At 38.1% G+C, this 15,251-nt stretch overlaps 1 long non-coding RNA gene across 1 annotated transcript; it reads right to left on the bottom strand.

Moving 5' to 3' along the window:
• Positions 1-263: 263 nt before the first annotated feature.
• Positions 264-9,370, bottom strand: LOC118144933 (uncharacterized). The gene is made up of 3 exons (XR_004729882.3): positions 8,982-9,370; positions 7,867-7,998; positions 264-1,538 (listed from the first exon to the last, which is right to left on the bottom strand). It is a non-coding gene; the product is annotated as an uncharacterized LOC118144933 (long non-coding RNA).
• Positions 9,371-15,251: the final 5,881 nt, after the last annotated feature.

The raw sequence follows: 15,251 nt of genomic DNA, 5'->3' as shown, positions 1-15,251 counted from the left end.
AAAATAAATTGTTGTTGGAAAACTCATGACTCTTCATCACTTCCTTCTAATTGTTCAAACCAATTATTTTAATAATTTTATCATGATAACAATCCATGTCAAGCTCACCTATCTTACAAAATCTAGTGTTCCTCTTTTAGAAAGACAGGAAAACATTTATTCATAATTTGTTTCCTATTCTGTTTCTCACAAACTGAAAAACAACAGAGAATTGCTAATTGGGGTGAGTCATCATCTTAAAATCTTTTCAGATCTCTGGAATGTACTTCCTTGGGGCCTGCAGACCTGAAGTTACTGAAAGAAAGTAGATGCTCCCTCCTCTCCTTCCTGAGATTTCAGTTTCTCCATAACACACTATGACCTGCCCTTTCCAATTTTAGTATTTCTCTTCTTCATGTAAAATTAAAGTTCTCTATTCTAACTCATCTATGAGTATTCCGTAATGTTCAGCAGAAGAGTTGTCTGCCCCATGCTCTTCAAAATACAACTTAGAAGTTTAATATTTCTCTAGCAACTGTGTGAATTTTAGTTTATCCTCAGCTCTAACTACTCTAAAAAACAGCATTTATATCTTTCATCTTTATTCATAGGCCTTTCTTCCATGTGCACACGTGTCTATTAGATTTATCAAAGATTATCTACTATAGTTATAAATAACTTCTACAGGCCCTCTCTTTTTACAGTGATTGATATTTTTTCAGGAATTTAAAGTAGAAACTTATTTTTTGAATCTCTTATCCCTCATAGCAACAATTTGCTTTTAGAATCATAGACCGCAAGATTGTACTTATTTTTCCTAATAGTTTATTTTTTAATTTTCCCTATACTCCAAGAAACAAGTTTCATCAATCCAGCATTCCTTTGCCTTTTACTATAACATTAAACCCTAGTCTAAGAAAAATCAGTATCTTAATGCTAACACATCTACCCCACAAAAATAATACTGTTAGAACAAAGCATGTATTACAATGAGACCCACATTGCTTTGCTGGTCAAGTAAATCAGAGAGCAGAAACCTCGTGTTATTGGAGGATAGTTGTTACTAAGTGTAGAAAGATACAACAGAGCATAAAAGAAAAAATGATTTTTTTTATGTCTTGCCAAGAGGCTGGTGAATTCTTGTCAGTATATAATGCCCACGACCTGTGATGTAAACACAGTTGGGAGAAGTATCCTCTCAAGAAAGTAATTGTGACACTGGTGCTCCACATCCAAAGGGAGAAAATCCTCCAACCATCTTTCGTCTTCTCTGGAGGAATAGAATCTAAACATTTGTATCTTAGTTAAATTTTAGAAATTCACAAGGTTGACAATGATAGAATTCAAAATATACACCACAGCTTTATTGTATCCTTTGATGTCTACTTCATATATGGACAACTTAACTTGTAAGTTATAAATTTCTTGGCACATTAGCAGCTTCCACTCTCTGTTGCAAATAGAGTACCTTCCACTTTCCTCCAAGCGAATTGCATATCTTGCATTTCCCACATTCTAAGTCATCTGTTTTTCTTGGCGTCATATCCTCAGAAAGACTCCTGCATCAAAACAGCAGATGTTACTACTTCCTGGTCTAGAAATCCTTGAGCCTACTAATCCTCATTCAAAGCCAAATGTTATCCGTGATCCCCACATTTGCACCACTAGATAATCATCTCGAATTTCTATGTTTTAAAATCTTCTGACCACATAAGACTGTCTGTGTTTCACATCTGATATATTTTTGTCCCCAAAGTTTTTCATTAGTTTATTTGTTTTTCATTAGTTTTAACTTCCCAAACTTCTTTTAACCTGTCCCAACTCATTTGCAGTAAAAAACTCTTTTTTTTTTTTTTTGGAAAAAGTTATTTACTGTTTTCCAAATATTATCCCAAATAGGTGTTTTACAGATAGAGGTCAATATGAAGTCAAACATTCCATAGACGAAAACCATTTTTACAGGAATTAAGAATAATTTTAAGAGAAGAAAAAGCTCACATCTATCTAGATGTGGCTATGTTCCATGGGAAAATTTCAGCATCCAAAGTGGAAAGAAAAATGACTGCGGCTTTTCTTACCACCTAAAACATTCACAACCTTCCCTTATAGCTGACTCTTTATAGTTAGTTGGGATGCCTAAGGATGACATATTGACTTTTAGAAGTTGGGCTCCACTGGACAAGGTTTGGGGTATGGGGGTCAAGCATCAGAATGAATTCAATTTTAAAAGAAAAAGTGGCCTTGACCCCAAATGAGCCCAAAGTTCAGCCGGCGGCACATTAGAGATAAATACAAGTTGTACTTTCACATTTACAAGGTTGTGCCACTCAACACCATTAAGACCTAAATATTCAAATGAAAGCTACTCACACTCCTATCATTAGTTCTGTCCTCAATGTAACCCATTTTCATGAAAGCTCCATGTTATAGCTCAGTTCATAATGGGGACTGAGAACTTAGAAGGAGGCATCATAAATTCTCTGGTCTAGTCCTTTCTTTGCCTGGCCCTTCCACTTCCCACCCTGAGACAAGCCAATCTTTTCAGATAGGCAGGCTTTCTGTCATCGTCTCATGGAAATTAGTTCTAAATGAAACTAGAGACAGATCATTCATTTCATGAGCAGCATTTGTCTTTAAGCCAAAGGGATAATAACTCCCTTCCCCAAAAAGAATCACTACTAATCCTTCTATCCCTGGAAAGATCTCTCATCTAAAAGCTCCCAACAATGACCAGCACAAGGTACTGATATTATATGACTTGAGGAGAAGGAAGGGGAGATATATATAGTTTTAATAAAACCCTCATACACAATTAAATTTGATTAAAAGCCTGGAGAATGCTAAAAATAGTAATGAATACAGGAGGCTGAAAAGAGTACAGGTGTGTCCTTTCTTATAGTCAGTCAATGCTGGGAAGTAACAGGCATATATGACTACTTGAGCATTGGAGAAGCAAAAAAGTTGCCTTGTCATCCTAGGTTGATTCAGAGAGTGGCTCAGAGTCCACATACTACAATGAATGTTGCCAATCAGGCTAAAGTCTCTGGCCCTACAATAGTGGCCCCTGTTGTGCCCAATCCAGACGCAGTGACAATGTTACAAAACATTAAGCATCAACCTAAGGTGGTTGAGCACCTGCTTTCCTTGTCCCTGGAGTATTGGTGTCAGTTCATCGTGGTGATGCAAGAGTACATTGACCCCCTACATGTCATTGCAAACTCAAATGCCTTTTCAACACTACAGACACCAGATATTAAAGTGAGCTTACTAGGCCCTGTGACAACTCCTGAACATCAGCTTCTCAAGACTCCTTCATCTAGCTCCCTGTCACAAAGTCCATTTCACCCTCACAAAGAACACTCCCAGATTTGGAAGCAGAAATTCCTCTTTCTACTATCTTGTTTCCTGTAACAATGGCATGTATCTCCAGCATTCCACCTCTCTCTACAGTCCCCTCATTTTTTTTAAGCTAGTTTCAACAATTCACATGATCCTTAAGTTGTACCTGTTTCCTCTCTATCCCAAGAAGTAGTAACAATAATACTCTTTTCTGGTTGATACTGGTTTAATATCCTTTTCATTATTTCTAGCTCTCAAATTTGTTCTTTTTAACTCTAGATTCTGCCTTATGGAGTCCTCTACAACCGTGAGATATAAAAAATCATCAAGTATGCTATGAGCTACAATGTATTGTTCAAATACATTGTAGCTTCCTTCAACTTCTTGAGCAGGATGATTCCACACAGTAAATAGCCTTCCATCAGTATAATTTGTAATCTAATGCTTTATTTGTCTATACTGATCTCGCCTGACTCACTTTTAATGTGCCTCATAATTCATATGCATTCTCACAGAGTCAAATATCTAGTAAGGTCATGGCAATGTTTCCCCAACAGACTTAAAAATATACACTCCCCTACCTGCAATTACTGTAGTCACCCCGAAATTCATCAAATAATGTCCCAGGTTGGTGCTGAAATTTCCAGCTTAGCCATCTCAAGCCTGTCCAAATTTTCTATAATCACTAGTGGAGCCTTTCCAGTCAGCTAAAGACGACTCCATAAGTGCTCTTGTATTGACTCCCTATCTGCAACTTTTAAGACATTCCTCTATTTTTTCATGGTCCTGGGCAAACTCTGGGTCTAAGGATAATATATTTTCTTCGCCCTATGTACCTAAGTACATGAACATGTATCTTAATCCTTCTCCCCAAAAGAATTCCTTTCCTCCTTCAGCTAAAGGACGTGTCATCCTTCCTTTTCTTTCCTTATTTCTTTGTTTCTCTTAGGACTGCCAGATTTATAATTATTTTTTAGCTTATTCTACTCTTCCTATGTTTTTAAGCAAATCTGAGTCTCGCAGTCACTGTGTCTCATATGTGTTTTAGATACCCTTTTTAACTTTTAATTTATAAAAATTCCATGGAGTTACTCCTCTCTACTTCAATGTAAGAAACTGACCTAGACTCTGTATAATTAAGGCTACTATTCTTCTTTATACATTCCTTAGTATACTACACTAAAGTCTTGGTTCCTGAAATGCCCAACTATTAAGTCCATGGGAGCAATACAAAGCTAACAACCCCTTTTTAAAGAAAAATAGAAACAAACATATTAGCTTTAATAATTTTATTAAAATATTTGACATTAACATTTGAATTTTGTCCCAAGAGATACTCAAACAAAAACGTTTACAGCGATACGGCAATGTCTTTTTTTCAGATGGGATTGAAATCTTGTTCATTAATCTAGCAAATCTTTATTTGCATGCCTCCTAATGTGTAGCAAGCCCAGCATTAAATAATTGTACTATAACAATGCACGAGACACTGGCCCAGCCCTTGGGACACAGAGAAATAAGCAGAAGCAATTTACTGTGGTAAGTATTATTATAGATAAAGCAAAAGATGCCAAAGAAGCACAGAGGAAGCACATCTCATCTGCATGAAAATGAATGTGTTGAGAGCAAAATAAGCATTGAGCATGAAAGTGTCTTACAGGGGCAGAATCTCTAGAATAAGGACTAAGAGGATGAGCAGGTCTCAGAAACATGAGATAACAACAGGAAGGTGTGCAGACAAAATGTTCTGTGGCCACATAAAACACATACAGTCCTGGAAAGAAGCGAGGAGGGAGGAGAGCAAGAGAGCTCAGGAGAACAAAACATCCATCTGAGTGGAGAACTGAGCGAACTGCAGAACAGTGATTCATGAAGAAGGAGAAAAAGAAAGATCCAGATAAGGAAGGAATTTTTATTTTATTCTGAGAACATATGAAAGTAATGGAAATATTTTTAGAGGGACAGTGGCACAACTACACAAAGATTCCTCTCATTGCAAGAGGATTGGTAGAAATCAAATTGAATTGCAGGTAGGCTGGAGGCAAGGAGGCCCGGTAGGAAACTGGTAGGCTCAGGTCAGCAATGAAAGCATCCTGGACTAATTGAGAAGCCACATTAATAGAGACAAGTATATGGATTCTATTGTGAGGAAGGTATGTCAACAGGACTTTATGATGGGCTGTAGGTGGGGAGAGAGAAGACTGTCAGTCACTAATGGCACCGTGGTTCCTAACTGAAACAACCAGCTGAAGACAGGTGCCATTCACTAAGAATGTAAATACCAAAGAGGAACAGATAAGTGATGGAAAATCATTATTAGTTTCTAAAGAGGTAAAGAAGGATATTATTTTTTACTCAGTATCTATTTCTATAAACATGAGAATTATATTGGCAAGGTTGTTGTAAGAACAAAAATGAGAATACATTTGGGAAAATCACATGACACAGTGCCTTACTGGCATACAAAAACTTCTTGTTAACGTCTTGAAATTACTTTGATATCTGTAAAAAATACACTTTGGCCAAATGCTTGTTTTGTAATGCTTGGCATTTTTTAAGATTTCAGGATGATTTCAAATACTTCTAAACAATTTGAATTTAAGTATCTTCAAAAGAAAGCATTTTCCCACCTATAAGTTTTTTTAATGCAAATTTTTTTATCAAGGATCTTCAAAATAAAGGTATGGAGTTATCTACTTTGCTCCAGGAGATGCACAGAGATTTTATAAATCAGAGGCAAACAAAAGAATCCCACTGTCAAGGATGTCAAGTAAAAGACAAGCAGATAAAAAATAAATGTGAATATAGGCATATGCACTGGTTGGTGCAGAAGCAGAGAGAAGGACCACCTATTCCTATCTGGTCAATAAGGACCCCCCAGGGAAGGTGGCATTTACCTGAGGTGAGTTATGAAGGACAAGTAGAGGTTTGCTGGATGAAGAAGAGAAGAAAGGGTATACCAGTCAAACAAAAGATCACTGCAAAAGTGAGACAAAATGAAGTAACCTTTACTTTGGTAGAGATGAAAAATGGTGAGAGAAATAGAAAACATAATAAATAAATAAAGCATTATTAAGAATTCCAAGTAGAAATAATGAAACATTAAAAATTCACTTGTGGCAAGTTGAAGGGGTGAAAATAATTTGAGCTTGATATACATAAAACATAAGGTAAAAAGTAATGAAAGTCAAAATGTACCAAATTTTAAAAATTGTGAGAAAATAAAGATGGCTTTTGAAAAAAGTTATTAACAACACACTGGTCAAGTAGAAACAGAAGACTAAGGAAATACCTAAGCAATAATACACAAGTAAATAAACAGATACATACATAGACTTATAAAAATAAGAAAATGGAAATATATATATGCTCATATACTTACATGTATACACTCACTGATAGTTTTAATTTAATTTTGTATCAGCTTTTATTCTGTCCTAGAGTTTATTTAAATCTCAGCAGAAATTTAAGAAATGATTTTTATTTGCAATCCCATTAATAATCATATTCCTTATTTTATTTGGATTAGTATAGGCTACACTGAATTTTCAAGTGAAGATCAAATCTCTCTAATTTTTAAAAGAATGTACTCTCTATTTGTAAATACAATGCTGTAGGATAAATATACTAATGCTGGTCCTTCAGAAAGAAATTTAAAATGTACCGAAATCTAAAAATACACTTACTTGAAAATTAAATGACCCCACTAAGTGTATTTATTCTTCTACCAACCCACTCCCATTTGTCTCACATAAAGCCTTTTTTTAATCATATAATATAGCAATGGTTACATTACATATATTCTACTATATTCCATAAAATGGTGCATGTGAAATTATTTTAAAAGAGCACTTCTGAGCTTCTGTATTCAAAAAAGCCAAGGAATAATAGTATTTACATTTCTTTCCAGCCTAGAAAACCTATTTCCAACCTAGACCATATTTATTATAGAAAGCAATTCCTTTTCCCTCCAAAAGTAAAATTCACATTTATATATCACTTGGTATGTACCAAGATTGTCCTATGTACATTATATCTAACAACTCACAGACTACACATAATAATCCTGAAAGATCACTATTAAAATAATTGTAAATACTTACATGAGCTATAGCACTACAGAAAATGCAGCACATGAAAATACAGTAAGAGCACTGCATAACACACTGCATCCAGTAAAATATTTTGGAATAAATGAATGAATCCATTAGAAAATATCTGAAAACTTCCTACAGGCCAGACACCGTTCTGTTATACAAAACATACAAACATTGCTACATTTGTAATGCTTGTGACAGGTGAGTGGAAATATAGAATACTTAAAAGTAAGGAAATTATTTGGTATATTAGAAGATAATTTTGCTATGAAAAATAAACAAGGAAAGATAAAGATGAGGAGTGGGGAGGTGGAACAAGGTGGTGACACAGAAGGGTCTGCCAATCATTTCCCCTGCGAGGACACCAATTTAACAACTATGTACACACATCCACACACACACACACATACACAGCACCTTCATTAGAGTCCAAAATTAGGGGAACACTCACGGTATCTGATTTTAACTTCATATTGCTGAAGCAGGCACAGAAAAGGTAGAAAAACAGTCTTGAATCACTGACACCATCCTTTTCCCATCCCCTGGCAGCAGCGCCAGAGTGGTCCAGAGAGGTTTCTGTGTACTGAGGTAGAGAAAGCACAGCAATCATGAGGCATTGAACTCAGTGCTGTCCTGTTATAACAGAAAAGAAATGAAAAGTGGACCAAACTCAGCCTACGCCCACCTGTGGAGGGAGTATTTAAACAAGCCTTAGCTGGGGGAAAATTGTTAATCCAGCGGACAGTACTTGAGTTCCCACAAGCCTCATCACCATGGGCTAAAGTGCTCTCTGGGCTGTAAATAAATTTGAAAGGCAGTCTAGGCTGCAACACCTATGTGAGTCCTAGTGACAAACTGGGCCAAGAGTCAGAGGACTGCGGGACACTTGACATATCTCAGCCAAGGAGGCTAAGGGATTGTTGGCATCATCCCTCCCCTAACCCCAGGCTGCACAGCTCATAGCTCCAAAAGAGACCCATTTCTTCTGCTTGAGGAGAGGAGTGGGAATAGTAGGTAGGACTTTGTCTTGCATCCTGAATGCCAGCTCAGCCACAAGGATAGGGCACCAGTCAGAGGTATGAGGCCCACTTTACATTCCCAAACTGCTTGATAACATTCCTAGACACACTTTGGGCCAGAAGGAAACCTGCTACCTTAAATAGAAGGACTGAGTCCTGGCACCATTCATCGCCTGCTAACTGAAGAGCCCTTGGGCCCTGAATAATAAGCAGTGATACCCAGGTATTATGTTGAAGAACTTGAATGAGATTTGGGGACTTACTGCCCTCAGGTGAGACAACAGATTCCCAGATGTTGTGGCTATGGGAAAAGAAGAAAAAGAGTCTTTTCCTTCTACTTAATTAAAGTGGGAGGAAAACTACTTCTGCTTAATAAAAGTAGAGGGAAAAGTAAAGGGGACTTTGTCTTGCACCTTAGGTACCAGCTTGGGCATAGAGCGGTAGAGCACCACGTGGATTATTGGGATCTCCAATTATAAGACTTGGCTCTTGGATGACATTTCTGGACCTGCCGTGAAGGGTGCATCCCAGGCCAGGCAGCACTCACCAGAAGCAGACTGAAGAGCTCTTGAGCCTTAAAGGAACATGAGTGGTAGTCTGGCAGTATTCCCTTTGGGGCTGTGGAAGTGACGGCCACAGGCTGAGGTTTCTTTGTCTTTGGAAAGGGGAGGGAAGAATGGGAAGGACTGCATCTGGTGGTTTGACTGCCAGTTCAGCTGCAGTGCAATAGAACACAAGGTTGACATCTAAGGATTTTTCCTCTAGTCTCTGTCTCCTGAACAGCACCTCTGGACTTATCCAGGGCCTGAGGGAACTTGTGACCCTGAAGGAAAGGACACAAGGATAGCTGGCTTTGTCACCTGCTGATTGTAAAATCTCAGACTCTTGAGCAAACATAAACAGCAGCCAGGGAGTTGGTTTGAGCAGTCCTTGGGCAAGACCAGTATTGTGCTGGCTTCAGGTCTAACATAGCACAGTCACAATGGTGGTGGTCACAGGTTGCTTGTGACATTCCACCCCCAGCTTCAGGTAGCTCAGAGCAAAGAAAGAAATTCTATTTGATTTGGAGAAAGGAATGGGAAGAGAACAAGAGTCTCTGCCTGTTGATTCTGAGAATTCTCCCAGATCTTGTCCAAGACCATCAAGGTGCTACCTCTCTGAATCTGGAAGAACAAAAGGTTTACTAGGTTTGGGGTGCCCTTAAAGTAGATACAGCTTAGATCACAACACCCAAGTCCTTTTGAATATCTGGGAGCACCTTTCCAAGAAGGACAGGTACAAACATGCCCAGACAGTGACGACTACAGTAAATAACTCTTCAGTATCCAGACACAGACAAACATCTACAAGCATGAAGACAAGCCAGGAAAACATGACCTCATGAAGATTTTGTATCCTGAGACTTTGCTGAAATTGCTTATCAGTTTCAGGAGATTTTGAGCTGAGATGACGGGGTCTTCTAGATATAAAATCATGTCATCTGCAAATAGGGACAATTTGACTTCCTCCTTTCCTATTTGAATACCCTTTATTTCTTTTTCTTGCCTGATTACTCTGGCTGCTGGACATGGAAAATGTGGCACATATACACCATGAAATATTATGCAGCCATCAAAAACGATGAGTTCATATCCTTTGTAGGGACATGGATGAACCTGAAAACCATCATTCTCAGCAAACTGACACAAGAACAGAAAATCAAACACTGCTTCTCATTCATAGGTGAGTGTTGAACAATGAGAACACATGGACACAGGGAGGGGAGCATCACACAATGGGGTCTGTTGAGGGGAAATAGGGGAGGGACAGTTGACGGTAGAAAGTTGGGAAGAGATAGCATGGGAAGAAATGCCAGACATAGGTCAAGAGGAGGAAGGCAGCAAATCACGCTGCCATGTGTGTACCTATGCAACAATCTTGCATGTTCTTCACATGTACTCCCAAACCTAAAATGCAATAAAAAAATAAATAAATAAAAGTAAACAAATAAAAAAAAAAAACATGACCTCACCAAATGAGCTAATAAGGCACCAGGGACTAATTTTGGAAACACAGAGATATGTTACTGTTCAGACAAATAATTCAAAATAGCTTTTGTGAGGAAACTCAGAGAAATTCAGAATCACACGGAGAAGAAACGCCTCCAGCTTTGTTCTCTTTGCTTAGGATTGCCTCAGCTATTTGGGCTCTTTTTGCTTCCATATGAATTTTTAAAGTTTTTTTCTAGTACTATGAAGAATGTCATTGGTAGTTGTCTAAAACAGAATTGAATCTATAAATTCCTTTGGGCAGTGGCCATTTGAATAATATTGATTCTTCCTATCAATGAGAATGTAATATTTTCCTATGTTTGTGTCATCTCTGATTTCTTTGAGTAGTGTTCTATAGTTCTCATGGTAAACATTGTTCACTTCCCTGATTAGCTATATCCCTAGGTATTTTATTCCTTTTGTGGAAACTAAATAGGATTGCATTCCTGATTTGGCTCTTGGATTCACTGTTGTTGGTATATAGAAATGCTAGTGATTTTCTATGTTGATTTTGTAAGGATGTTCACTTTTACCACTGTTATTCAACATAGTATTGGAAGTCCTAGCTAGAGCAATCAGACAAAAGAAATAATAAAGTACATCAAATGGGAAAGAAAAAAGTTAAATTATCCTTATTTGCAGATGATATGATCTCATATTTGGAAAAACCTGAGGACTCCACCAGAAAACTGATGCCAGTATCAGTTTATAAGAATTGATAAACAAATTCAGGAAAGTTGCAGGATACAAAATGAACATTAAAAATCAGTAGCATTTCTATATGGCAACAGCAAACAATCTGAAAAAGAAATCCTAAAAATAATCTCATTTAAAATAGCCACAAGTAAAATTAAATACTTGAGAATTAACCAAAGAAGTGAATGACATTTACAGGAAAAACTAAAAAATACTGATAAAAGAAATTGATGAGGATACCAAAAAATAAAAATATGTTCCATGTTCATGGATTATGAGATTCAATATTGTAAAAATCTCCATACTACCCAAAGCAATCTGGAGATTTAATTCAATCCCTATCAAATACCGAGGAGATTCTTCACAGAAATAGGAAAAAAAAAAATCCTAAAACTTATATAAAACCACAAAAGACCCAGAATAGCCAAAACTATCCTAAGCAAAAGAATAACACTGGAGGAATCACATTATTTGACTTCAAATTATGCTAAAAAGCTATATTAACTAAAAGAGCATTGTTATGTTATAAACAGACATAGACCAATGGAATAGAATAGAGGACTCGGAAACAGATCCACACACCTATACTAAATTCATTTTCTTTTTCTTTTAAGTTCTGGGGTATGTGTGCAGGATATGCAGGTTTGTTACATAGATACATGTATGCCATGGAGGATTGCTGCACGTATCAACCCACCACCTAGGTAATAAGCCCAACATGCATTAGCTATTTTTCCTAATGCTTTCGCTCCTCCCACCCCAGCCCCCAACAGGTCGCAGTGTGTGTTGTTTCCCTCCCAATGCCATGAATTCTTATTGTTCAGCTCCCACTTATAAGTGAGAACATGTGGTGTTTGGGGTTTTTTTCCTGCATTAGTTTGCTGAGGATAATGGCTTCCAGCTTCAAGTCCCTGCAAAGAACATCATCTTGTTCCTTTTTATGGTGGCATAGTATTCCATGGTGTGGTATATATGTACCACATTTTCTTTTTCAGTTTATCACTGATAGGCATTTGGGTTGATCCCAGGTCTTTGCTATTGTAAATAGTGCTGCAATGAACATCTGAGTGCATGTATCTTTGTAACAGAATGATTTATATTCCTCTGGATATGTATTCAGGAATGGCATTGCTGGGTCAAATGGTATTTCTGGTTCTAGATCTCTGAGGAATCAGCACACCACCTTCCACACTGGTTGAACTAACCAACAGTGTAAAAGCTTTCCGATTTTTCTCCAACTCACCAATATCTGTTGTTTAGCAAATTTGTTTTCAACAAAGGTGCCAAGAACATACACTGGGGAAAGGATTATCTCTTCAATAAATAGCACTGGGAAAACTGGAAATCTGTATGCAGAAAAATGGAACTAGATCCCTATCTCTCACCATATTCAAAAATTAAATAAAAATGAACTACAGATTTAAATCTAAAACCTCAAACTATAAAACTACTACAAGAAAACATTAGGAGAAATCTCCAGGACACTGGTTTGGGCAAAAATGTCTTGAGTCATGCTTCACAAACATAGGCAACAAAAGCACAAAGCAAAAAAAATGGAATACATGAAGTTTAAAAGCTTCTACACAGCTTTTAAGAAAACAATCAACAATTTTAAGAAAAAAACAATTGTTTTCTTTTAAAAGAAAACAATCAACAAAGTGAAGAGATAACCTACAGAATGGTAGTTTGCAAATATTGCCCCCCAATCTAACAAGGGATTCATATTCAAAATCTATAAAGAGTTCAAACAACTCTATAGGAAAGAGATAAAATACTCCAATTAAAAATTGGGCCAAAGAGAGGTCCTGGATGCAAGATGGCCTAATAGGAACAGCTCTGGAGTGCAGCTCCCAGCAAGAACACAAAGGGTGAGTGATTATCGCATTTCCAAATGAGTTTTTGCTGCCCACAGACCAGGAGATTCCCAGGCAGAAAAGCACCATGATTCTCCAGCATGGCTGTCTCAGCTGGCACAGTGGGTCTCTACACAAAAATTCACAAATCTGGGTGGCTATTTCAACTGGCACTTGGAACACCTGGGAGACAGAGTAGCCCATTCAACTGGAAAAAAGGGGGCTGAAACAGGGAGCCAAGTGATCTGGCTAGACAGGTTCCACCCCGACAAAGACCAACAATCTGAAATGCTCTGAATTGAGAGTTTCACAGCAAGCACAGCTGGACCCAGGATGGTCCAGCTCTGTGGGGGGAAGGGCATCCACCATTACCAAGGCAGTCCACCATTATAGAGGGAGTCCACCATTACTGAGACAGTTCACCATTACCAAGGCAGTTCGCCATTACTGAGGCAGTCCACAATTGCCAGGCAGTTCTAACTATATTTCTATAAACAAAATGGCAAGGAAGTTCACACAGCAGCTGGACAGAGCCTATGGTAGCTCAGGAATGGCTCTGCTGGCAGACTGTGACTAGGCTACCTCCTCACTGGTCAGAGCATCTCTAAAAAAAGGCAGCAGCACATCAGGAACTTATAAAGCCCCACCTTCCCAGGACAGAGCACCTGGGAAAAAAAGGCAGTTATGAGTTCCACTGCAGCAGACTTAAATGTACCTGCCCAGCAGCTCTGAATGGAACAATGGAGCTCACAGCTCAACACTTGAGCTCCTATAAGGGACAGACTGTCTCCTCAAGCATCTCCCCAACCCCCATATAGCCAAAGAGTCACCTCATTAAGGAGAGATCAGGCTGACATCTGGTGGGTATCCTGGGACAAAGATAGAAGAAGAAACTGGCAGCAACCCTTACTGTTCTGCAGTCACTGCAGGTGATCCCAAGGCAAGCAGGGTCTGGAGCAGACCTCCAGCAGTCCTACAGCAGAGGGGCCTGACTGTTAGAAGGAAAACTAAAAAAATGGGAAGAAATAACTTCATTATCAACAAAAAGGACATCCACTGAAAGACCCCACCCAAAAGCTACCAACTATGAAGACCACAGGTAGATGAATCCATAAAGATGGGAAGAAACCAACACAAAACAGATGAAAACACACAAAACTGGGGAGCCTATCCTCCTCCAAGGAATCACAACTCCTCACCAGCAAGGGAACAAGGCAAAGTCTCAGGATACAAAATCAATGTGCAGAAATCACAAGCATTCCTATACACCAATAACAGACTTAAAGAGAGACAAATCAAGAATGAACTGTGATTCACAATTGCCACAAAGATAGTAAAATACCTAGGAATACAACTAACAAAGGATGTACAGGACCTCTTCAAGGAGAACTACTGTTGCTTAAGGAAATAAGAGAAGACACAAACAGATAAAAAATCACTTCATGCTCATGTTTGGGAAGAGTCAATATTGTGAAAATGGCCATACTGCCCAAAGTAATTTATATGGACAATGAATATGATAAATTGACAGAAACAGGCTTCAGAAAGTGGGTAATAACAGACTTCTCTGAGATAAAAGAACATGTTCTAAAACAATGCAATGAAACTAAGAACCTTGGAAAAAGGTTTGACGAAAGGCTAATGAGAATAAACAGCTTAGAGAAGAATATAAATGACTTGATGGAGCTGAAAAACACAACATGAGAATTTCATGAAGCATACACAAGCTTCAATAGCTGAATCAACCAAGCAGAAGAAAGGATATCAGAGACTGAATATCAACCCAATGAAACAAAATGAAAAAGCAAGATTAGAGAAAAAAGAGTGAAAAGAAACAAACAAAGCCTCCAAGAAATATGAGATTATGTGAAAAGACCTAATCTACATTTGATAGGTGTACCTGAATGTGATGGAGAGAATGAATCCAAGCTGGAAAACACTCTCCAGGATATTACCCAGGAGAACTTCCCCAACCTAGCACGGCAGGCCAATATTCAGGTCCAGGAAATACAGAGAACACCACAAAGATAATCTGCAAGAAGAGTAACCCCAATGCACATAATCGTCAGATTCACCAGGGTTGAAATGAAGGAAAAAATGCTAAGGGCAGCCAAAGAGAAAGGTCAGGTGACCCACAAAGGAAGTCCATCAGATCACAGTGGATCTCTCAGCAGAAACCCTACAAACCAGAAGAGAGTGGGGGCCAATATTCAACATCCTTAAAGAAAAGAACTTTCA

The sequence above is a fragment of the Callithrix jacchus genome, chromosome 8 (genome assembly GCF_049354715.1).
Source record: "Callithrix jacchus isolate 240 chromosome 8, calJac240_pri, whole genome shotgun sequence".
Taxonomy (NCBI): domain Eukaryota; kingdom Metazoa; phylum Chordata; class Mammalia; order Primates; family Cebidae; genus Callithrix; species Callithrix jacchus.
Note: the sequence above shows the minus strand (reverse complement) of the source record. Positions and strands in the feature narration are given on the sequence as shown.